At 41.8% G+C, this 26754-nt stretch overlaps 1 protein-coding gene across 2 annotated transcripts in view; it reads left to right on the plus strand.

Moving 5' to 3' along the window:
- sin3aa (SIN3 transcription regulator family member Aa) overlaps positions 1 to 26754 on the plus strand; it is a 103793-nt gene that overhangs the window by 22941 nt on the left and 54098 nt on the right. Inside the window, exon 1 of one of the 2 annotated variants that reach the window (XM_052042614.1) lies at positions 7084 to 7229. The exons of the other annotated variant lie outside the window; for it this stretch is intronic. The gene's annotated coding sequence lies outside the window, so the exon portion shown is untranslated. Of the gene's footprint in view, positions 1 to 7083; positions 7230 to 26754 lie in introns of those variants that run through there. 2 annotated transcript variants of the gene reach the window in all.

Consider the following 26754-nt stretch of genomic DNA (forward strand, 5'->3'; position numbering starts at 1 on the left):
CTTAAATCTACACCTACTACCCAACTGTTTTCTCCTGAAAGCAAGTGACTAGATAATTCTACATCTACTCAGCTGCAACTTCTTTGTCATTAGAAAAAGATGATTGGTTGTCATCACCTCTTCTGGCAGCCTCACTTTCCCTCATCTACACAAATCTTTATTCAAGAGGTAGCCTAACCAGAATCCTCTCTCTGGTTCCATTTCCCCCTCCTACAACATCTCCATTCTTGTCCAAGAGTGAAGAGTCTACTCCTTCGACCAGATTCCTACCAACCTGATGTTCATCCGGTTTCCCCTTGTGGTCTCCAATGCCATCCTCTAATAGAGCGACTCCCTTGCCTCATGATGTTCATTCAAACCCAGAATGCACTTCCTTAAAAACAAACACCAAGCTCAGAATGGCACCTCCGTCTTCAACAGTTACACGATGCACAAAATCCACAATATGGAAACAATCCACATTTCACATCTTCCAGTCTTTATACTATTTTATTGTTACAGTTTTAGCATTCAATTAACTCTTCCCACCAATCCACTTTCCTTCTCTTATGTGCCCAGCTTCTCTTTACCTGCTTTAAATCTTCTCTGCACATGGAGATACCGAAGCATCGAGTTCCACATTCTCTCAAGTCGTTACTTGATGTCAGTGGCCATCTTGTATTTTCACTCCCTTGCTGTGGACTCATCTACTAGTGGAAACTATGTCACACCTATTGCATTTTCACATACCTCTATCAGGTCTGCTGTCCCCCCCCCCCCCCCCAAGAGAGGAACCCCAACATGCTTAATGTTGATAGTTGTATTCTCAATTCTAAGGAGATTTTTGTAATAATGTTTTGCAATTTTGCATCTGATTTAATATCCTTTGTAGTGAACATAGAATAGTACAGGCCCTTTGGCCTATGATGTTGTGCCGACCTATACAAACCTTATCCACATTCAATCTATCCCCCTCTACGTCGCCTCCCATAACCCTTTTTCTTTCATCCATGTGCCTACCTAAGGGTCACTTAAGTGACCCTGTCGTATCAGCCCCTACCACCACCCCCAGCAGTGCATTCCAGGCACCCACCACACTAACGCACTACCTTTGACATCTCCCCTGGACTTTCCTTCATGCAGCTTAAACAAGTGACCTCTAGTATTGGCCATTACCGTCCTGGGGGAAAAAGGCTGGCTGTCCACACCTCTCAATCTTATACACCTATATCAAGTCACCTCTCCCTCTGTAGCTCCAAAGAGAAAAGCCCTAACTTGCTCAGCCTCTCCTCATAAGAGGTTCTCCAATCCAGGCAGCATCCTTTTAAATCTCCTCTGCACCCTTAAGGCTTCCACATCCTTCCTATAATGTGGCAACCATAACTCACAATATTCCAAGTGTGATCTAACCAGAGTGATAGCTGCAACATTACCCCTCAGCTCTCGAACTCAATCCCCCCAACTAATGAAGGCCAGCACACCATACCCCTTCTTAACCACCCTATCAACTTGCACAGCAACTGAGATATCTATGTACTTGGACCCCAAAATCCCTCTGTTCCTCCACACTGCTAAGAATCCTGCCATTAACCATGTACTCTGCCTTCAAGTTTGATCTTCCAAAGTGTATCACTTCCCACTTTTCCAGATTGAACTCCATCTGCCACTTCTCTGCTCAGCTCTGCATCCTGCCCAAATCCCTTTTCAACCTACGATAATGTTTTGCATTATTTACTGCACCACCAACCTTCGTGTCATCTGCAAACTTACCAACCCACCCTTCCACTTCTTCATCCAAGTCATTTATTAAAATCACAGAGCAGGGGAACAGATCCCTGCACAACAGCACGAGTCACTGACCAAGGTCGAATAATCCCCTTCTACAACCACCCTCCGCCTTCTGTGGGCAAGCCAATTCTGAATCCACAGCCAATTTTCCATTGATCCCATACCTCTTGACTTTCTGGATGAGTATACCATGGGAACCTTGTCAAACACCTTGTTAAAATCCATTTATACCACATCCACTGCACTACCTTCATCAATTTGTCTTGTCACTTCAGAACTATTAGGCTCATGAGGCATGACCTGCCCTTCACAAAGCCATGTTGACTATCCCTAGTAAGACTCTGCTTCTCCAAATGCCCATAAATCCTGTCCCTAGAATCCTCTCCGATAGTTTGCCCACCACTGATACAAGACTCACTGGTCTATAATTACCAGGATTATCCCTTTTACCTTTCTTGAACAATGGAATGTTTGCCATCCTCCAGTATCACTCCTGTGGCCAGGGAGGACTAAGATAATCAGCAACACTCCAGCAATCTCTTCCCTCGCTTCCTATAGTAACCTGGGGTATATCCTATCTGACCCCAGGGACTTATCTATCCCAATGCTTTTTAGTAGCTCCAACACTGCTTCTTTCTTAACCTCAACATGCTCCAACACATTTGCCTGTTCTACACTAACCTCACATTTGTCCAAGTCCCCCTCACTGGTGAACACTGAAGCAAATATTCATTCAGGACCTCCCCTAACTCCTTTGCCTCCAGATATATTTTTCCTCCCCTTTTATCCCCGAACAGTCCTACCCTCACCCTAGTCATCCTCTTGTTCCTCACATACATGTGGAATGCCTTGGGTGGTTTCCTTAACCCCACTTGCCAAGGCCTTCTTGTGTCCCCTTCTAGCTCCCTTAAGTCCCTTAAGCTCCTTCCTGACTACCTTGCAACTCTCAAGGGTCCTGTCTGATTTTTGCTTCCTTCTTCCTCTTGAAGAAACTTCCCACCTCTCATTAACCATGGTTCCTTCACCCTACCATCCTTTCCTCATCTCAGTGGGACAAACTCATCTCGAATCCTATGTAAGTGGTCCCTAAGCAACCTCTACATTTCTGTGGTGCATTTACCAGAGAACATCTGTTCCCAATTTACACTCCCAAGTTCCTACCTAATGCCATCATAATTTACCCTCCAATTAAATACTTTCCCCATGATGTCTGCTCCTATCCTTGTCCATGGCTATGCTAAAGGTCAGGGAGTTGTGGTCACTATCCTGAAATGCTCACCCACTGAGAGGTCTGTCACCTGACCGGGTTCATTGCCTAGTACCAGATCCAGCACGGCTTCTCTAGTCAGCCTGTCTATATACTGTGTTAGGAATCCTTCCTGGACACACCTAACAAATTCTGCCCCATCTAAACCTTTTGCACTAAGAGGTGCCAATCAATATTAGGGAAGTTGAAATCACCCATGACAACAACCCTGTTATTACTGCACCTTTGCAAAATCTGCCTACTGATCTGCTCCTTGGTGTCCTGGTGGCTATTTGGGGGTCTATAAGAATACTCCCAATAGAGTGATTGCTCCCTTCATGTTTCTGACTTCCACCCACACTGACTCAATAGACAATTCCTTTGATGTCCTCCCTTTCTTCAGTGATACTATCCCCACCCCTTTTGAAACATCTAAACCCCAGAACCTCAAGCAGCCACTTCCTGCCCTTGCAACAGCCAAGTTTCTAATGGCCACAACATCATAATTCCATGCACTGATCCATGCTCTAAGTTCATCACCCTTAATTCTCACATTAAAGTAAACACATTTCAACCCATCTAACTGACTGCATTCATGCACTATCCCCTGCCCATCCTTCCCCACATTCTCTGTACACATCACATCTATACCAGCTGATCCATCATTTGACCTAACACACTGGTTCCCATCCCCCTGCCAACTGAGTTTAAGCCCTCCCCAACAGCTCTAGCAAACCTGCCCACAAGGAGATTGGTCTCTCAAGTTCAGATGCAACCTGTCCCTTTTGTACAGGTCATACCTACCCAAGGAGAGATCCAATGATCCACAAATCTGAACCCCTGCACCAACTCTTCAGCCACTCATTAGTCTGCTGTATCTTCCTATTCTTTTCCTCCAGAGATTACTACACTTGAGGCAGTAGTCCCTCACTCTGATACTTGTATGATTTATAGTTTAGGCACTTGTATAGTTACTTCAGCCTCCCTCAGACACATCCCTATTTTCCTACTTTTAATTTCACTTCCCATTTATCTGTGCTTCAAGGCTTAGCTAGAAATACTGGGTACCTGGGAACACACAAACACCAAGCCAGCATGAAACTGATATTTAGAAGGGTTGATCAAAAGCTTGCTCAAAAAGCCAGGTCTTCAGGTGATGGAGGCAGAAAAAAAATGATTAGGGTTCCCTCCCAATTATAAAATAGTTCATGCACAAAACATAGATAATGTTTCAAGTAGAGTGCACCCACACCCCACCATGAGATCTGGCATCATATTTAGGACAGGCTGGGCAAGAACAACATGTGCCCTTACCTGAAGCATTAGCAGACCAGAAGGGAAACAAACCAGTAGTTTCACAGTCACCACTACTGACACTAGGCCTTTATTCTAGGCATTTTAATTTCCCAGCTGCCTTGGGACCAGAACTTCTCCTGAGATCAATAGTCTACACCTCCAACATTATTCTAGTAAATAAACCACCATCGTACACACAAGGCCTGGGTTACTCAAGGAATGAGTGACAACCATAATGCAAAGGCATGGGTGATAATAACCATTTTTGGAAGAGGAACAATGAAATGACAAAGGTGATCCTTTGGAACCCACCACAAATCTCTACCAACCTCAGATGGAAAGAGGTGTGATATGCATGACCAGAGTCAGTCCCTCCTGCACTCCAATAGCACCAGATAATTTGCAATGTGGGCACTGTTTTCAACTTTAAAATGAGTTTTTGATCCCATTTCTTTCAAAAAGATTCAGTTTCCATCTCATATCAGTCACTTCGTTGGTCTGAGAGAGTCTCCTGTGCTCCATTATATCTGTAAACCTCAAGTTATGCAGCACATTTTCCAACCTGCTCCAGATACTGCTTCCTAGCACTAGTCTACTTTGTTCAAATTCATTAGATGGACTAATATCTTAGATATCTTATGTATTCAAATCTTTGAGGCATCTATTTGTGTGTCACTTTCTCCCATCCTCAAGGGTTCTACTGACTCCAGGTACATTATCACACCTCCCAATTTCCCATTAGTAGCCACATGGGCTTCATACTTCTCATACACTCTATATCCCCCCTTTCACCACATTTTTCTTCTTTAAGTCTGGTGTTTTGTGTTTCTTGAAGCATTTCTTCTGTGTTAGCAGCACTATATTGGGACAATAAAAACAAAACTCAGGTCAGGCAGCTGTGGAAAGAAACAGTTAACACTAATGTTTTAATGAAGGGTCTTCCACCTGAAATGTTAACTGTTTCTCTTTCCACAGATGCTGCCTGACTTCCTGAGCATTTCTAGCATTGGGTTTTTATTTCAAATTTCCAGCACCAGTTTTTTAAAAATTAATTTCTTTATCTTGGTACAAGCTATTGTCCTTATTTGATAGCTACACCCATATTTTAGAAGCTATTAATGAAAGGGCCAAAATGGGATGATTTCCATTCCCACATCTTCCTTCCCCCATTGTCCAGGGGAGAATTTTGGGGGTAAACATGCTGTTTTCATTGCTACATGAAGCACCATAGACAAGGTGTATTCTTAATCTAAATTAATTAGTACAATAAATCTGAAAGAGTCCACAATGATAATTTATACAACATGATATTTAGGATTCCATAAAGTTAGTAATTTGTGGTTCTGTTTATTATTTCCCAATCAAAACTAAAATCCAAAATGGGTAATTTAGCAGTTACAAAGCATTTGTAAACAATCTTGGGTTTAGAGGCACATAATTTTCTCCTGTTCCAATTAGAAAGGCATTGGCCAAAGCTTTGAAAGAGGGCATTGTTAATACATAATGACAATGTGTTTAAACTTATGCCACAAGGCAGCAAAAAAAATTATTCAACTTGTGCTTTGCAGTATCTAACAGGTAACAACGTCATCCTATCTAGGCTGCACAATACTTTTCCTTAGAATATAGTTGTTACATTCAGGGCTGAAGACCCTATTCCTGCTCCCATACAGCATTCTGGCATTTGATTTTGAATTATAAAGGGTTATTTAATTCTTTTAAATGAAGAGGCTCTAAATTCTCAAGTCAAAGCATTGCACAGGTAGCCATTAACACCAACCTGCTTGCTTAAAAGTAAAAAATGTTATAGAAACACAAAACAAATTAGGTTTGTTGATTTAGGATTAATTAGACTGAATAAATAGCATTTTTCAATTACATACAAGCGTTGCACTATTCCAACAATTGTAGTGAGTGCCACAGCGCACAGATACCAGAGCCTCTGTTTACCACTTTAGGTCCAGGTAAGAGATTTTAATGCGTTGATAAATACCGCAAACAAAAAAAAATGTCCATAAGATTGCCATTAGGTAACCAGCTGCAGGACACACCAGCCTGACTCAGACATTGTTTGCCACAGAGGTGGGTTCAGTCACGCTTGGGAACTCAATTAGAACATTACCAGCCTGAACAGCACCGTTGAGCGAGATAAGTGTCCACAACCCAGTGAGCGGAGGCAAACCTGGACTGACTGCCTGCTTCCACTGTGAAAAATGGTGACCTGGTCCCCCTGTACTGGAGCCAGCACCAGTCGTGGCACTTCCGCTATTAAAGGCAAATACCTGCCCATCAGTTTGATAGACAGTTCACTAAGCAAATGAAAATGTGCCGGTCCACTTAAATTTAGCAAGCAGACCAATCAGCATAGAGGGAGGGGGCGTGGCCGTGCTGTGCCTGATGTTATGTGGCTGTGAGCATGGGCGGGTACCGGTTGTCAGCTCGGAGGCGCGAGTTGCGGGATTGGCAGCGAGTTTAATCCAATCAAATGCTTCGGTTCCCCAGCGGACCTGTCGGCGGAGCTTCCGCCGACGACCAATAGACGCGGGAGACGGGCGGGACATCCGCTCCCGGCATCTGCCGATCACGCTGGAGGAGGGGCGGGGCACCGTTGTCAGGTTACAAACGACAGCGGGATGACGGACGTCGCCCACCACCCAATGAGCGACTCTGCTCCCGCCCGCTGTGGCGGCGCCGGAGCCAATGGGGGTGCGGGGGGAGGGCGGGACTTCCTGCGCGATGCGCCGTTGATTGACAGGTAGTGAGTGAGCGGACGAAGAGACGGCCTCCGCTCGGAGCTGTTTGGTTTTATTTCATCCACACCCCCGGGCCCCGCTGGAGGGGGTTCGCGGGATTTCTCCCCCGGAGTGGGAGGGACACCGGGCGCAGGGAGGCTGCATCTTTGGCGGGGGCTTCGGGAGCGGTGAGTGGAGGGCTGAGGTGTCTGTGTTGCCGGGAGGGGGGCTGCGCTGCCCTGCCGTGTGAGGGGAGCGAGCGACCCGCGGCCTGCACGGCCATCGGCGGCCCCCGGGCTCGCGTTCGGGGCTGTGCGGAGACGCGCGGGCGGTGGATCGGCAGCCGTGATTGGGGAGGGGGTGGGGGAGAGGGTGTGGAGGGAGGAGGGGGTGGGGGAAGCGATCGGCCGGCGGCGCGGATCAAGGCGGCGATCGGGCGGGACCTGGGGAGGTGGTGGGCTGGTCGCCGATCGGTGGCGCCGGATTGCGCTTCCCCGAGCGGGAGGGAGGCAGGGCCCTGGGAGGCGGGATTGGGAGGAACATCAAACCAAGCAAGGGGCCTGAGGCGGGAGGCTCCGTGGAAACGAGGGGAAGGGGAGGAGGAGTGTAAAAAAAAGGAGGGAGGGTGGGTGGGGGAGTTGTTCTGAACGGAGCCGAAACGATCGGGCTTGAGGGCATCCGGGGAGAGAAAGGGGCCGAGGACGAGCGGGGATTGGCGCTGAGGGCGTCCGAGGAGGAGACTGGCGGTGTGGGCGGGGTTAGCGGATCCACGGGGAAAGTTGCTGTTCTGGGCTGTGTGTGTGGACAGGGCAGTGGGAGGGATCAGGGAGGGGGGTGGAGATTAGGGGCACGGCTGTGTGTGTGTGTGTGGACAGGGCAGTGGGAGGGATCAGGGAGGGGGTGGAGATTAGGGGCACGGCTGTGTGTGTGTGTGTGTGTGGACAGGGCAGTGGGAGGGATCAGGGAGGGGGTGGAGATTAGGGGCACGGCTTGGCTAGGAGAGGATCTGAGGGGTGGCAGGGGGGGGTAGTGGTGAGTGGAAGAGCAGGCATCTCGGGCATAATGGAGACTGTGGGGGTGATCCCATTGGGAAAAAAACATTCAGATTCAGCTGGAAACATTCACCTTCCAGTGCCAGCAGACAAGCTTGAAAAGTGTACGGTGTGTCTGGTGGGAATGGAGAGGTTTCGTTAAAATGCCACTCCCTCTCGAAGTTTGCGAGTGTGGTGAAATAGGAGAAAAATAAACATAAAAAGGATTCGCGCAAAAGATCAATGTACCTAGGAGCAAGCATTGGCATTTCCGGTAGTCCTGGGTTACGCTGAAAGGCCACGACCTGACTTGATACCTTGGGTGATTGCAGATCAGCTGGGTAGTTCCAACATTTCACATTCTTTCTCTATAAGACGACAAATCAGCCTGTTAATTTTGTAAAGAACGGGTAATTTATTGGGTGAGATATTAGACTCTGGCCACATTCTTTCAGGTGGACCTCGAAACATTCTGTTTCAGAATAGAGCAGGAGGGTTCTGCATACTGTCCTTGTCCACACTTATCTTTCAACCATTGTTAAAACACATTATTTGGTCTTTAAGTAATTATTTTGTTTATGAAAATTCAGTCTCCATGTTAGCTGCCATGTCGTTACATTATGACGGTGATTGTCTATAAGTTGCTTTGAAAGGTGACAAATAAATGTTATATAAAGTGCAATTGTTGAAGGCATTTATAAAAAGCACTTCAGAGATTCTACCATTGACTTTGGGTGGAAACACAAGTGTTTAGGTAAAAATGGGATTTAGTACCAGAATGTTATGAAGGTGAGTGAGCAGTGGTCTGTAATTCTGGGACTGCTGTAGAAACGTAAATATGAGGTATCTTGTTACTTCAGCATAAATGGGATACAGAGCTTAGGACATATCTAAAAAAAGAATGAGTAAGACTTAGTGCTGAAAATCATTTTCAATAAAGAAGCCTTTGCTATGAATTAACGAGTAGGTCTGGTGTAGTGGGAGAGTTGGAGTGGAGAGGATGAAGTTGTGGAGTATCATTTGAACCTGTGTTGGATTCCAGGGTCAGATCAGTCTCCTAGTCTGGGGTAGTGGGTGGGGCTAAAAGAAGTTATCATTTGCAGCTATGTGGTGATTTTGTGTTCCACAATGGTGGTTGTAAAGTAAATTTAAATTCTAACTGTATAGTGCAATATGGTTAAAGTTTGCTTGCTTTGTGTTGCACATCTTATGAATTACGTGGTTCCTCACTCTCACTCAGATTCATGGTGTAGCATGAATCATTGATGTAGGTTCATTTCAGGTGAACTAAGTGGGATGTGGCCAGCATCATTTCCTCGTGTTATATATGAATAATCAGACCTTGTAAGATAGTTCAACATTCATATATGTTTGTGTGAAGGCTATTGTGTCAGCTGGGTTCCAGCAGTTACATAACTTTTGGTTGTATTGGTAAGTGATGGGTTTAATTTGTACAAATTATACTGCAAGTATTTATTTGTAGATCAATGCAATATATATAATCAAAAATAATTCTTCTTAACTCCTCTAGAATATTAAATTGGAAGCCATAATGTGCTCTGATGGGAGGCTAAAGACTGTATGCTTGTTTAAACCTCTGAGTTTCTTTTCATACAAAGGAATCTAAGACAGGGGAAATGCAGTTGGGCATATGAACATTTAGTTAACTGGATTTTTGTGTGTGAATTGATGCCAATGGAGCAAGCAGACCCTAAAGCAAACTTTTGCAAACAATGTTTGCATTCCTTTCGAATTGTAATCAGGACAGGTAGTGTGGCATGTAGTGAATTATTGGGTAGTAAATACATGGCATAAAAGCATACTAAGATATTGATGCACAGAATTTTGTCATGAACCCACATTTGCTTTCTATCACAGTTCAGCCTTGCTGCAATGTTTTGTGTGATAGAGTTGAAAAGTAAATCTTTGAAAAAACGTGTTTGAGAGATTTCCAGACATTGACCTGCACATAGATGTTTATCAGAGCTCTCTATTGTGGCTCAACAACTTCTTAGTTTTATTTCTTTAGTCCAAGATGAGTGGAATTTAATTTTGATTTTTTATTACCAGATCCCTAATCAGTGACTGGTATGTTTTTTACGATATTGTTTTAACATGGGCTGGCAACACATTCATACACCGAACAAGGAAATATGATTGTGTGCATGAACATTATCTAAGCACTGAATTTCTTTTTATTTAGCAGAATGTTCATGCAGCTAAAGCCAAGGGAGTAAAGAATTTTCTGCCTTGCAGTTGGTCACTATTTTGTTTCAAAATATTATGTTGTACCCTAAAAGTAGGTGTTTTAGAAGGATAACCTCTATTAAAACAGTGGGGCATTCTCATTCGCCATATTACATATGCCCAAATGTCACGATTGATAATTAGATTAGTGTGGCTTCTTGTTTTTCTTTTGCTTTTTTTTCCCCCACATATTTTTACAATAAATATTCAGTGTGGCCTGTAGAGAAAATATTTTTGTCCGTTCATTCTAACCTGAAGCCACTCAGTCTAAGTATGTTGCACTACACTTGTCTGTGGTGTTATCGTAAATTGTGTTGATTTACATCCCTCTATAAGGGATCTTTCTTGGCAATCTTGCCAAATACAAAGGAACAATCATTCAAGTTTCCTGAGCTAGTGATAGTTATCTGCTGAAAGTAGTTAAGTTTTTTTTCTTGAAAGCTCCCGTGACCTTTGATGCATCGTTATGAGGTCAGTAATGTGAAAACTAGTGATGGAAGGGATTAAACTGCTTTACTGCCAGCTCATTTAAGGTCTCTGTTGTGACTGTTGACGAAACTAGCAGTGGGTGGAGTCTCTATTACACAGATTAAATTCCACACCTCCACGTGTGTTGCTATCAGAGCTAAATTTTGTTGTCTGCCTGAATGTTACAGCTTTGTCTGGGTGAATTCCTGTTTTATACTTGAATTTAAACTTTATGCAATTGGGAAGGAGGCATAGCATTGTGGGAATTGTAGTTTTCAATCCTCACATGAACTATTAATAGATTATTTGGCAGTTTTTCTGACTCTTTTAAGCTATAGATGAGTGTGACTATGGTGACGTTGCTTTTACCCTCATACTGTTTGTATTTAGTTAGTCTGTGCTTATTTACCAGAATAAGTTACTGCATCACCTGAGACTCAATTGGTAGGGCTTTTGTATTGAAGTTAGAATGCACTTCTGTTTAAGAGATTTGACCACAAACATCTAGGCTGGCTTTCCAGTTCAGTATTAAAGAAACCTGCAATGTCTCTCACATGTTAAACTGAGGCTTCATCTATCATCCTGGGTGGATTCAAATGATCCCATCGCACAATTTCAAAGAAAAGCAGGGATGCTGTGTCAGATGGCAATGTCAATGAATGTAACTAAACAGATTATCTATTCATTGTGGCATTGCTGATTGTGGGACCTTCCAGTGTGCAAACTGACCTGCACATCCATTGCTATAACAGTGATTCCACTTCAGACTTACCTCATTGAATGTAAGGGTGTTAAGATGTCCTGAAGCCATGAAAGATGCTATTCAAATGCAAGTTTTCCCTTTTCTTACTTTACCAAGTAACCAGCGAAATAAACAATCAGAAAACATTCAACTTTTTGTCTTATCATCAAATTCATGGAAATATTAAAGTGGACAAGCATATAGTGAGCATACCTGAAAATGGATCACATGCTCAATGTGATTATGGTACTGATACTTTGTTTTGGAATGAAAAATGTGTTGCAAATACATTAGTTAATGGTACTCTGAAATTCGTATGCCCTGTTATTCCATTCTTACTGTAATCATTTTTGAAATTGGCGAACAATTTTTATACGATCCTATGATTGCTTGTTCACCTTACTTTTAAAGTTGTTTTCCCCTATGTACAAAACGGTGTGTTGTTTGAGTGTGATTATTGACATTTTCCCATGTTACTATTTCAGAATTCCTCCATCTTGAGCCCTTTCACCTGCATGTAATTGACCACAGATCCACAATTCAGTCAAGTCTACATTTATTGCAAAGCTTGACCATGGCCATGGCCTGGACACTTTTATTTGTTCCTAACTGAACCTCAAATTAACTGGCTGGAGGAACTCAGCAGGTCAGGCAGCATCTATGGAGGGAAATGGAAGTTGACACTTTGGGTTGAGGCCCGTTATCTGGACCAAAAGATAGCCAGTATAAAGAGGGGAGGGGATAGGGTGGAACAAGCGCTGGCAAGCGATAGTTGGATGCAGGTGAGAAGATGTTATAGGCAGACGGAGGAGGGAAGAATGGAAACAGTGACAGAGTTTGGGAGGTGATAGGTGGAGGCAACAAAGGGCTGCAGATGATGGAAAGGAGGGAGGAGCATGGAATCAATTAAGGGAGTTGGGTGGGCAGATGAAACGGGGGGGACACCCAGTGGAAGGACTGAGGCTGATGGGCAGGAGTGGGTGGAGGAGAGGAAAGAAGCTGTGATGGAAGGCTGGGGTGGGTGTAGGAGGAACTGGGTAGATCAGGAGGATGGAGAAAGGGGACAGAGGGAGCGGTTTACTTGAAAGTGGGGCAATCAGTATTTGTGCTGTCGGGTTGTAGTCCACCCAGGCGGAATATGAGGTGCTGTTCCTCTAGTTTGCATGTAGCCTCACCCTGGCAGTGGAGGAGGCTAAGGGCAGACATGTTGGTGTGGGAATGGGGAGGGGAATTAAAATGGCTGGCAACTGGGAGCTCCAGAAGGCCATGGTGGACGGGGCTCAGGTGCTCGGCAGTGCAGTCACCTAGTTTGCACTTGGTCTCACTAGTGTACAGGAGGCCACTTCGAGAACACCGAATGCAATAAGCCAGGTTGCAAGAGATGCATGTGAGTGACTGCCTCACCTGGAAGGGCTGTTTAGTGCCCTGTATGGTGGTGAGGAAGGAGGTGCAGGGACAGGTGTTATACCTCCTACGGTTGCAGGGGAAAGTGCATGGGAGGGGGAAGGATGGGTGGGGAGGGGTTAAGCAAACCAGGGGGTCATGGAGAGAGTGGCCCCTGCGGAAAGCAGAAAGTGGTGGGGAGGGGAAGATGTGGCTGGTGGTGGGGTCATGTTGTAATTGAAGGTCAATTATTTTAACTGTCAGTATAGTCCTTTTCTTTCCCCTTCTTTGAATCCAAATAAACAAAGCTCTTGATATTCTTTTTAGTCCCTGCTCCACCTCCCACAACTTTACTGCTATGAATATCTGGAAAATGCACTTCTCTAAGTGAGTATGTTATAGGAAGTAACTTTGAAATCCTGCAGGCTAGCCCTTACACCCAGCAGAATATTTTACCCGTCAGTTATATTTGTCATGGATTTTCCTTATTCATTCTTAAGTTAATTGATTGTTTTGTATCTTTCCTATATTGCCGAATGCCAGATTTGTGACTTCGAGGACTGTTTTGACTCAGTGATAAACTTTGTTGTGTTGTTGTTTGCTTGGAGCTCAGCTTAGTAGAGCAGTGCTTGAAGATTACTTGAAAGCAGAAACAACAAACTTTCTGGTATTAAAATGGCTCTATTTTGTTTTAAAATTGCATTTCATTAACACAAGTCCCTATTAACAGAAATGTCTAAAGCTGTGCTGAATTCATTTCAAAGTTCAGTAATCTTCATTTTGGCCTTTGTTGAAATTTTGTCACTTTTGTTCTAAGTGTGCTGTTAGCTCTGCATGACTGATATTGAGAGTTGTATTACTTGACACAGTTGTATGTTTTAAAAATTAGTAAAAGCATTTGTTACTTATTTATATGACAGTAGAATGATGCTGCTGTCGGAAATCTCTCCACTGAGACCTTTTAAAAAAAACATGGTAGTTTAGGAGCTACACCATTCTCCACAATTTCTAAATAGGTTTGATGGTAAAATAATACATTTATTTAAAAATAAACATGCCATGGCATGGTGTACCATGATGAAGAATGGATCAGATGTTTAAATTTTGTTTGAATATGGCTTTAGGACTATGCCAGCAAAAATACAATTGCTATTTGAAAGCCCAGGAAGCCGTGAAACAGGATAATTGGAGAGGAAGAGAAAGAGACTTTGAAGGTGAAGAAACAGCTAGAAAAGTACTGTAACTTGATTACCTAGACAAGACTTCTACTTAATGTGCACATTTAGTGTAACTGTTTTGATGAAAACTTAAGCTGCAATCTGGCCACAGCGATCAAATTCAAGATGCTGAAACTTATCTAATAAATTCTCACTACATTTGGGATAGAAAATGTTTTGAAATGTATGTTTGATATTGTAAAGTTCCCCTGCCTGTTTATCCTTGTGCCAAATTCCAGCACCCATCACCCCATCCCCATACTTCTTGTCCATGTGTGTATTTATTTTAAAATCCCAGTTCACGGGAACTTCCATGGTGCTGCTCCAGCCCTCATATGCCACTTGCCGTAGAACCTATGTCCCAGCTTGCATTGTCTTCCCTGCCGACTGCGGTCTGCTGGGTGCTTTTCCCTTTTCCTGTTTTGTTCTTTGGAGAACTTTAAACCCTGCTCCCTAATGTTGAGGTGTATCCTTCCCATCTCCAGACTATTTGATAATTTTTTTGCGAATGTCCTTTTCTCACCTGATTATCTGCCTAATCAAGGTATGTGAACTGTTTCATGATGTATGAGATACTTTATTAACGGAAATTAGAGTTGGTTATCAAAGAAAGTTCTTTCTCTTTAAAGGTTCCATTCTTGGTGTTGATTTAGTCCATTTTTAAATTTAAATTTTTTAAAAAAATTTTATTTACAGCGTGGCACTGAAGTCCTTGACAAAGTCCTCTGTAGATTAAGTACTCAAGGACATTAAGTATGCAATCTAGGTTGATGCATAAATGTAGTTCTGGGGGAGAGGTAAGTTGTAGGCGTATTGTTTTTTGGGTTGAGCCTTTAAACTGAGGCTATTTTTAGATAGTACAGTTTTCTCCCAATATTGGATAAATCACATAAAGTTAATATATCCACTGTTCTTTCATCTTTGTTGCTACTCCTACTTGCATCCACTGACTGGGTAAATACCTGATTGCGCAATAAAAACAAGTGGTTATGATGTGCTTATGCAACGTAAGGTGATGAAAAGGTCACTCATTTTAGCCCAATCATCTGATAGAATGGGTGAATATATTTTGCTTTGTAGATAGTGTACAAATCTTTATGAGGAAACTAGAGAAATCCTTGCCTGTAAAATTAAAATGTATTTAGTATCTTTTCTTTATAGTCATAGAGCTGTACTGTAAAATGCCTTCAGCTCACCATATCCATGCTAACTTTTTTGCCTATCTACACTAATCCAAATTGCCTACATTAGCTCCATATGCTTCTATGCCTTGCCTATTTAAGTGCCCGTCTAAATGTCTCTTAAAAGTATTGACTGTATCTGATTCCACCATCTCCTCTGGCAGCGAGTTCCAGATATCAATTAATCTCTGTCTTTCCTCTCACCTTAAACCTGCTGTTTTTGATTGCCCTACCATGGGGAAAAAGATTCTTACTTGCCACTCTATATATGTCTCTTATAATTTTATATACCTCTATTACGTCACTCCTCACCCACCTTCGCTACAGGAAAAGCAAGCCCAGCCTATCCAATCTCTCCCCATAACAGGTCAATCTCTTCTGCACTCTCTCCAGCGAACCACAGCCTCCTTATACTGTGGCGACCAGAACTGTACACAATACTCAGAACTGTACACAATACTTGCAACATAACATCCAAACTTTTAAAGTGTTTTAAAATTTATCATATGTGAATAGCTTCACCATATTTTGTTTTAAACTCATTGCCCTAAATATTCGTTATATGTTGGAACTTGTAGATATTGCTTTTGTCTTTGTTAGGCAGGCAGTGGATCATTACATTGGAATACAGAAGCAGCAGAGGCTGTGCCATTTAGTAAGATCTTGGTTGATCTTGTATCTCATTGCCACTTTTGCATTAACCACACATCCTTTAGTAGATTATTTGATATTAAAGAATCCATTTTTTTTCTTGAAGATACTCAGGGACTGTCCCCTATATGGCTCACCCCTTATTTTGACATTGACTCTTAGACACTCCAGCCAACATCCTCCTTGCATCTACCCTGTCAAGCCCCATAAGAATTTTGTATATTTCAATGAGCGCCTCTCATTCTTCTAAACTAAAAAAAAAGACTTTGCCTGCTTAAACTCCCCTCATATGGTAAATCTGCCATTCTAGGAGCCAGTCTGGTGAACCTTTGCAATACTTCCTCAATTGTAGTTATATACTTTATTGGTGACTGTAAGTTGCCCCCATTGTGTAATTATTATTTCGTTTCGCTGCCTTGTAGCTTGTGATGACTGAGCTTTGTGCTTGCAGATCATTCAGCCCATCTAAAGCCATTATAGGCACCAAGTGTTTACTTTAAGAACATAGGGAAATAGGAGCAGGAGTAGACAACTCAGTTTCTCAAGTCTGCCCTTCTATTCAGTATGATAATGGTCATCTGCCACAGACCCCACCTCCTCTTATGTGCTAGTTCCCTATAGCCTCAATGCCCCGATTTTTCAAAAATGTACTTACTTCCTCTTTAAATACTCTCAATGATCTAGCCTCCACAACCCTTGAGTTTATAATTCAGAGATTGATCGTTCTCTGCAAGAAGTTCCTATGCACCTCAATTTTAAATGACTGCTTGTAACATGAAAACATCTCAACTTCTACTCTTGTATGTTTCAATATGATCCCCCCACATTCTTCTAAACTCCAAGGATTATAGATCTAATAGAGACATAATTTTTTTTTAGAATGATAGCAAATATTTAACAAAAATAGCTGGTTTTCAGTGAAATGACAGGGATAAATTCTTTACTCGGTAGAAAGCTTCTTATTTATAAATACGAAAGTTGGTGTCACACAGAGTCCACGGAAAGAAGGAAAGTCAGAGTGAATGTGCATGTTTTATCAGCATCAAGACACACCAATTAATAAATGTAACAGAATTCTGCAGTTCTTATTGGCGAGGCCCAAGGAAAGGAAGTTTTAAATTTTTACAAATTCCAAATGTTTATATTTTCATTAAAGATTGGAGGCAGGGTAGTCTGTATAGAATCTAATTTATAGGCTTATTAGTATTCCTTCAAAAACTTAACTGCTTTAATTTAACTTTAATTATTAACAAGGAATTAATTTGAAGGTTCATTTGAGACTGAACAGTGATGATCCCGACACGAGAAGTGCCTGCAAAGATTTATTAGCTCTGGTTGTGAATGGAAGATATGTATAGGTTTCAGCCAGGGGTATTTTGCCACTTGTGCCCCTCAGGGTTTGTATATGTTCATAGACTTCATTTACAGACACTTAACTCCACTCAGTGATGTTTTTAACACATGCTGCTTAACATAAAGTTGGCAAGTGAACAAGAAATGAATAGTAAATGAGAAATCAGTGAAGTGATGTTTAGCTCTTGTAACTAAATCTAAAGGAGCCATGTCCAATGATACTTTCTCATTAGTGCTGTATGATGTGCTGTGATATAATAGATTGTATGTCCTTCTGATGGTATCGCTGTGCCGTCAAGTGATCATTACCCTGAAGCAACATTTAGTTTGTCTTTGTGCAGTAGTTCATGATAGGATCCATTACCTGCAAGCATTGGCACATGTTGGGCTGTTGTGCCTTTACAAGAGTGACAGAATCCGTAACTATTGTACTTTGTTACATTCGTCAGTATGTTTTTGGTAGACATCCTAACTGAAATACAGTAAAGCAGGACTTCTTTGCTGGTTCTCTATTGTTGAGTGTCAAATGATTTTTGATTAATCACTTAAAGATAGATATCTGAATGATATCTGTTTGTATTTAGTTTCCTTACTATAACAAATCCAGAAATATGCAGAAATTTTAAAATACACCATCTCTACACCAATATTGGTATTGGTTTATTATTGTCACTTGTACAGAGGTACAGTGAAAAACTTGTCTTGCATACTGATTGTACAGGTCAATTCAGTACACAGTGCAGTTACATTGGGGTAGTACAGGTAAAAACAATAACAGTACAGAGTAAAGTGTCACAACTACAGAGAAAGTGCAGTGCAATCAGGTGCAAGGTCACAACAAGGTAGGTTGTGAGGTCATAGTCCATCTCATCGTATAAGGGAACTGTTCAATAGTCCAGGAGTCGGGTCTAGGCGATGGGGGCTCCGTGGGGACGTCTCCTCGCCCTGCGGAGGCTTCCACGTGGACAGGCCCGTCCTAGGCCGTGCTAGTTGTTTCCCTCTGGGTCCGGGAGTTGGGTCCGCTTCGTAGTCATTCCTGGAGGTTGGAAGATTGCCAGCCCTGTAAGAAGGTTTGAAAGAACATTATTAGTAATAGTTAGTGACATAGAGTTTAAATTTAAAAGTGTAGAGCGATTATAGTAAGGGTAATGAGTAGATCTGTAGCGAGCAGCTTGCAACGAGTCGTCATGCTCTGGCGTGAAAACAATGTTCGTGAATATTTAGAAAGCTAGAGGTTCGCTGGGTCTCAAGTTTTTAAAATTAACTTTCCCTCACAAATTTTAATTTCTTTGATCCAGGAGTGTATCATGCCTCACCATGCTGCTCACCGATATACTCTCAGCAAGTGGCAATCTGAATTTGACCAGGATATTGTCTTGTGTGGTTTTTTAGATGGGAAGCTTTGGAAGGCAATTTGATCTTTCTGTTGAATTTGAAGTCAAGTAATAATTGAATTTGATCACTAGGTTTTGCAGTGCTCTTTGTTGTGATTTTGCTTTGTGTTTTTTCACATGCTATTATAGTTAATGTTGCCATTAAAAAGGAACTCGAATTCTAGGCCAGTTGAATTGAAAAGTAAAGTAGTTTGTTAAACCTGTTTAAGTCTTCAGTTAGATAACCCACGCAGAGGAAATGCTGTGCACAGTTATGGTCACGTTGCAAGGATAAAGAAACACTGGAAAAGTGCAGAAAGAGATTTACAACATGGATCTAGAACTGATGGGTTATTGCCCTAAGGAAATATTCAATGGACTGGGGTTTTTTTTGGGAAAGGCTGAGGGAGCAAACCAATAGAAGTTTTAAACATTGTGAATAAGGTTGATGGAATAGTTACAGAACAAAATATTTTTCATGTAGAGAAGTCCACAACAGGGTCACGGGCAATAAAAGTTTAAGCCAATGGAATTAGCTAAAGTAGATAGGTAGGAGGTTGTGTGAATGTTAATATCCTGAATGATCTAATTACAATAAGGCATTCTTGTTTAGTGACTTACAGCTAGAAAATGTATCTTGTGTCCTCAACATTGTGTCCACCAGCTATACAATGTTCTCCCTCACTAAGTGGACAATGTTACAAAAGTTAAGCAACTGAGCCATTTACTTTCCATTATATTCAAAAGTTAAAGTATCCTGATTTTGGTCCAGCTGTAGATGATGGTATCAGCCCTCCACTCCAGTGAGGTGGCATTCTTGATTGGACAACAGAAGCATCTCTGAAGGCAACTGCGGTTTTCCGGATCATGTTTCTCTCCTGTGTGTGCTGTTATAATGGATGGGTGGCTGTTTGGAATTGTAACCACAGTAGGTTGTGTGGTAGAGGCTGGAGTACAGAGCCTCATGCACTTTTTCTTCATATTCATGGTTTAGATTTAGAGTGAAAGGGAAATGTGCAAACAAGAGTGGTATTCAATTCTTCAATTGACCCATAAGATCATAAGACATAGGAGTAGAATTAGGCTATTCGGCCCATTGAGTCTGCTCCGCCATTCGATCATGGCTGACTTATTTTCCCCTCTCAACCCCATTCTCCTGCCTTCTCCCCGTAACCTTTGACACCCTTACTAATCAAGACCCTACCAATCTCCGCTTTAAATATACCCAATGATTTGGCCTCCGCAGCCATCTGTAGTAATAAATTCCACAGATTCGCTGCCCTCTGGCTGAAGAAATTCCTCCTCATCTCTGTTCTAAAGGGATGTCCTTTTATTTTGAGGCTGTGCCCTCTGGTCCTAGACTCTCCCACTACTGGAAACATCCTCTCCACGTCCACTCTATCCAGGCCTTTCAATATTCGGTAGGTTTCAATGAGATGCCCCCTCATCCTTCTAAGCTCCAGCAAGTACAGGCCCAGAGCCATCAAATGCTCCTTGTGTGTTAACCCTTTCATACCCGGGATCATTCTCGTAAACCTCCTCTGAACCCTCTCCAACGCCAACACATCCTTCCTTAGATATGGGGCCTATAACTATATGGGGCTCACAATACTCCAGATGAGGTCTGACCAACGCCTTATAAAACCTCAGCATTACATCCTTGCTTTTATATTCTAGTTCTCTCGAAGTGAATGCTAACATTGCATTTACCTTCCTTAATACCGACTCAACCTGCAAGTTAACGTTTAGGGAATCCTTCACTAGGACTTCCAAGTCTCTTTGCACCTCTGATTTCTGAATTCTCTCCCCATTTAGAAAATAGTCTACACCTTTATTTCTTCTACCAAAGTGTATGACCATACACTTCCCTACGCAGTATTCCATTTGGCACTTCTTTACCTATTCTCCCAACCTGTCCAAGTCCTTCTGCAGACTCCCTGCTTCCTCAACACTACCTTCCCCTCCATCTATCTTTGTACCATCCGCAAACTTGGCCACAAAGCCATCAGTTCCATCATCCAGATGATTAACATATAACGTGAAAAGTAGTGGACCCAACACTGACCCCTGTGGAACACCACTAGTTACTGGCAGCCAACCAGAAAAGGCCCTCTTTATTCCCATTCTTTGCCTTCTGCCAGTCAGCCAATCTTCTATCCATGCTGGTACTTACCTGTAGTTTGAAGTAACTTTACAATTCTTCTTCCACTCACCCGCTAAGTCTACGATGGGAAGAGCAACTCTACTGGTTTCTCAGTTCTGATTGTGGTTCCTGGCTAGAATTCACTCTCTCCTGTTTTAAAGTGTATTACTCCGGCAGGTCTTGAGTTTACACTGACCACCAACCTTGCCATCATTTTCTTTCCTGCATAATAAGTGATTCTACAAACATACTGCGTTCTTATTTTCTTGGATACCTCAACTGTTCTCCAGAACTCTGTCCTTCAGATAGCATCTGAACTTCACTCATCCGTTTTGCCTATCTCTCAATTTAGGAAACAGCTCATTGTGGTCCATATCAATTCCAATCTACTTACTTTAATGTTATCTTACCATGCAACCCTTAGCTTTAACTCTGGCTTCTGTCATTTTGCCTCCACTTCTCTGTTTACTACCAAGTACACATATCCTAATACTCCTACAAAGCTAGTCTCATGTATTTTGATTGTATTCATCTGCAGTTTTGGCTGCTGCTTCAAATCTCCAGGCATAATTTCCATTTACTAATTTTACCTTTTCTTTCCCTCTCTTAAGTTTTATCATCACACTTTTATTTCTATCTTCCAGCAGCTCTTTTACCACCAGCAGCCCTTCCCGCCCCCCCCAACCCTTCTGCACCCCATAACATAGCTCAGTTCTCTTTGCCATCCCAGACTGGGTCCCTTAATCCTATAGCTTTACTCTGTATCTTTTCTGATGTCATCCACAGACTCCATCAAGGCACTTAAGAGCAGCAGCCCTAACTGTTCCATCTTGCTGCCTTGCCTACTGTCCTGCCAGCATGTCCATTGGGAAATAATCCTATCTCTCTCTTTTCCTCCTTGTGCTAATCCTGTGCATGATGGATTATTTTATGACAGGCCTCTGCAGCTTCTTCCATTGTATGTTATTGTTGGTGATTGCATCAACACAACACCTTGATGAAAACTTGGTTGAAGGCTGAATACTCCTCTAAATGAAACCACCCCACCCCTTGTCCCATCCAGATCATTGCAGTAATGGGCTTTTATTGCCAAATTATACCTGGGTTTGCATAACATCTCCATCAGTTTATCCTCCGAGCATTTTCATTTCCCCTGGCCTCTTATTTAAAGTGCCTTTTCTGTGCCAACCACAAGTAATATAAAATGTCTTTGCCCAGATTTCTTCAGTGTTTTCCTTTATTAAGAGAGATCTTTATTAGTCACATGTATTTCACTGTGTTTCAATGTACATCTTTTTGCTTAGTGTTCTGGGGGCAGCCCGCAAGTGTCACCACGCTTCCGGCACCAACATAGCATGCATTCAACTTCCTCACCTGTACATATTTGGAATATGGGAAGAAACTGGAGCACCCAGAGGAAACCCACGCAGACACGGGGAGAACGTACAAACTCCTTACAGACAGTGGCCGGATTTGAACCCAGGTCGCTGGCACTGTAAAGCGTTACGCTAACCGCTATACTACCGTGCCTGCCCTAATTGCTGTTCCAAGCGACTTTTGCTGCCTGTCCTCTTCATTACCTGTTATTATCCCTTTATATTGAATTTCTTCAGTCATGCTCATGGCAACTACCTTGATCTCGCCAATTTATTTGCCCAGATAATCCCATAATCTCAGCTGTAGGTAAGGGCATCTCGGATCACTTTAGTCTTGATTTTCACCCAAATACCTCTCCCAAATTTGTATCCTTCTTCCATAATTGAAACCCTCCAGTTTGTGCCTCTGTCTCATTAATGAAGTGGATCACTTCAAAGTCAAAAATTCCATCCTGTACGAGAAAGGTAAATTATCCCTTCTCATTCTTGTGGACCGAAATGTAGCATTTGTTGCAGTTGATCTTGCCATCCTTCAGTGCCTCTCCAATGTGGTCAAGCTGAGTGGGACTGCATATTGCTTGGTTCCAATACTATCTAAACAGTTGTTGCTAGAGAATCATCTGTAATGACAGCTCTTTTGCTCCAGCATGTGTCCAGTGGCTCTTCCCATTTCTCATTCATGGCTTGTGTTTAATGATGTGATCCAAAAACACTGTAAGCGTGCACAGGTACTCTGATACTTTGTTTTAGGTCTCATTTACAAGCTTTGTTCAGCAGCTACTGACTCCATCCCAGATGGAGACTGAACCAGACTGCATAAGCTTGGTATTGTCTTTGACCTCTAGCAGAACTTCAGCTCTCTTCTCATTACTTGCTTCAGGGAGGAGGTACAGGAGCCTGAAGATCCACACTCAACAATTTAAGAACAGCTTCTTCCCCTCTGCCATCAGATTTCTGAATGGTCCATGAATCGATGAACCCTACTTCGTTATTCCTTCTTTTCTTGCACTATTTATTTTGTAATTAATAGTAATTTTTATGTCTTTGCACTGTACTGCTGCCGCAAAACAACAAATTTCATGTCACTTAAGTCGGTGATAATAAACCTGATTCTGATCATGTATCCCCTCCCATCATAAAGATTGCCTGATTATCCCTACCACATCGCATCTGCTGACGAAACAGCCCCCCTGTTATTCTTTTATTGCTCCTGTGCTTGATTTTAAAATGCCCTCCTGACTTACCAATCAAATTTTGCCTCTCTAAGCCTGTCATCAAAACTCTGCTACTTTAGTGCTAACTTTCATAAAATACTGTCCATTCATCACTCCTGTGCTTGTTTTCCTCTTTGGTAGATCACTTCTTCATCTACTTTAAGTCATAGAATTTCCTCCCAAAGTTCCTCTGTTTTTCTACCTCTCTCTCTCTCTCTCTCTCTCCTTAAAACCTACCTCCTTTGATCTCAGTTTGGGTTAGTTATCGTAATATCATCATTTATTGCACAGTGTGAGGTACTGTTTGATGACGCTGCTGTCAACCACCTTGAAGTTTTACTGTGATAGCTGCACTATATTGATACATTACTGTTGTCTAGAAAAGGTAATAAGGTCCAGAATGTCAGTTATGAGTGGAAGTACAGTGCAGGGGATTATTTGAGGTAGAAGTACTGGGGCGAGAAAATAGGGATTAAAGTGCCTAAATTTAATTCAGTTCCAATATTAAATTCTGACCTGATTTTATTTTTACAATATTTTGACCTTAACGTGGTTATGTGACGTTGTTTAGCGTATGGTTGGTGTTGTACAGAAGAGCTGAGATTAAATCGGGCAATATTTAAAAAATGCTTAGTATCATTTTTCTACTAAGTCTTTATTGCACTTATTTTATGTTAAGTCTGAAACTACTAGCCTTAACCATTCTTTCTCTAATTCGTGCCTCTGTATTCATAACGTATCTGATATAGAAAAGATTCAAAGAAAGGTGTTCTAGTTGCTTTCAAACCTGTCAATCCAATAAACAAAAACTTGAAATTAATCTATTGTTTTGACGATGAAGTTTACCAGAGATAGTAACCAATGTGCACTGAGAGTTCATTTATAGCACTATAATCTTCGTTATACAATGGTTTGCGAGAATATGTAATTATGTATCGAGCCAAGCTATTTGATAGTGTGTGTGTTAAAGGATATTATATCATTAGCAAGACAATTGTAGCCCCCTAGTGAAGGCAGGTCAATAATTATGGGATGAGCTGTTTCAGTGTGAGCAGTGAAAACTGACCTTTGTCTTCAGTATTAGTTGGCATCTTAGGTAGAATTGAGCAGGTGTAATCAAGGCCTAGAGGGGCTCTCATGTTGAGAATTGTAATCTTGTTTTCTGTTCTTTTTGAGATGAGGTGTGAAATTATAGAATCCTAAACATTTATTCTAAATGTTTCAGACTCTATTATTAATAAACTAATTGCTGACTGATAATAGAATTCAAATCAACTGATTATAAAATATGTTACTGGATATCTGAATTTGTTTTAATTTTTAAATGTTTGTACATCTTAGAAATTATATTTTCTTAAGAATTGCTTTCTCAATATTGACCATATCTTTTTCAGTGAGCTACTCACTCAGTTGTGAGGTGGGTGGAAATACCCAGGGAGGGTTATTTGGTAAACTTTCCTGTAGTGGATCCCCCACTAGCACAAAAATTGACCATTTTGCCTGCAGGTAATTGCAGATACCAGTTTGTGATTTGAAGTACGCTCCATGTTTAACAGTCGCACACAGGTTACTGTTGTTGGTATGGGTCTTTATCGCTTTCTGTTCTTTTGTCTCCTGATTAACAAGTTTAAAATATGTTATTGTTAATGCTACCTTAAAAGTTCCGAGCTTTCAACTCTACTTTTATTAATGGTACAGTGACTAATGATTTTTTATGCTTTCTGATTAAAATTAAGTTTAAATACAACAAATAAGCAGTAAAGTTACATTTATTATGAATTTCAATAATAATATGGATTTCAGTTCTTTGGTTTCAGAAAAAGGATTTTTCTGTTTCTGTCTGGATATCTGTGGTCAGTTGTTTCTGTCATTTCCTGGGACGGTTATTAAATACATTATTAGTGGGGGAACTGTGGCTATAGAAATAGATTGTCAGGTGTGTTGTTGGCCTTTCCTTGTGGTAGCGTGTTGTGATGCTTGATGTGAGGTGATAATGGATATACACAAGCAGCATTCCAGAGCGTAATATGGACTATTTCTGGAAAAAAATGATGTCGGTCTGCGAGGATGAATATGCAAGTTTAACTTTAAATCGTGCCTAAGAATTAGTTTTCACCCAGTAGCTCTAGCAGTTTGGTATTTTATTAAAGCTTCATGATGAATTATGTCTTCACTTGAATTTTATGTGAAACACTTCAAATATGAACTTTGTCCAACCAATCTTGAATCAGAAAGATTAAAGGAAACTTACATTTATCCACATGTTTCATGACTTCAAGATGTCCCAAATGCCATTTAAATACACTTGAAGTTCAGCCACTGAAATAACCATAGGAAATAAGGCAGACAGTTCGTGCAGAGCAGGCTATATCTCATTGCATAATGATTCCTTCTGTGACTTATTAAGGTTGGGGGCATGCACTGCTACCTTGTGATGTCTTGGCACTTTCTGTAATAACAACAAAGAATGGTATTCATCCAATTTCCAGTGTAGCTGCCTCTTGGGGCAGGTAAAGCTTTGTGTGAAGCTGCAGTATAGGTTCCTTACTAACAGTGGAGTGGAGCAATTCCTGCTACTGCATTCTTACCTACTCTCCCATTTGTGGGGTATAAACTCCTGACTAAATAGTTTAAACTGAAATTTGAAGAGAATGTATTTAAAGTTGTAATAAAATATGTCGACTAAAATGGCTGAATATTCGTCAGGGAAGGAGAGGTGAAATGTACCATAGATGCCTTATGAAAACAGGTTGAGGGAACTCGGCCTTTTCTCCTTGGAGTGATGGAGGATGAGGGGGGACCTGATAAGAGGTGTTTAAGATGATGAGAGGCATTATGTGGATAGTCAGAGACTTCTTCCTAGGGCTGAAATGGTTGCCACAAGAGGACATAGGTTTAAGGTGCTGGGGAGTAGGTATAGAGGAGATGTCAGGGGTAAGTTTTTTTCTCGGAGAGTGGTGAGTGCGTGGAATGGGCTGCCAGCAACGGTGGTGGAGGCGGATATGATAGGGTCTTTTAAGAGACTTTTGGATAGGTACATGGAGCTTAGAAAAATAGAGGGCTATGGGTAAGCCTAGTAATTTCTAAGGTAGGGACATGTTTGGCACAGCTTTGTGGGCCGAAGGGCCTGAATTGTGCTGTAGGTTTTCTATGTTCTATCATATTATTCGGTGGGAGGGGGGAAACAGCAGTGTTAAATGGTGAGATTATATTAAATATAAGAAACAAGATTCAAGTGCATTGATCAAACAATATAAAAATAGAAATAGAATGGTGGACGTCAACTTATGATCTCCAGCTGTGCTTAGTTATGTGCAGGTAGAATGACATTTGC

The sequence above is a fragment of the Pristis pectinata genome, chromosome 32, assembly GCF_009764475.1.
Source record: "Pristis pectinata isolate sPriPec2 chromosome 32, sPriPec2.1.pri, whole genome shotgun sequence".
In the NCBI taxonomy this organism is placed as follows: Eukaryota; Metazoa; Chordata; class Chondrichthyes; order Rhinopristiformes; family Pristidae; genus Pristis; species Pristis pectinata.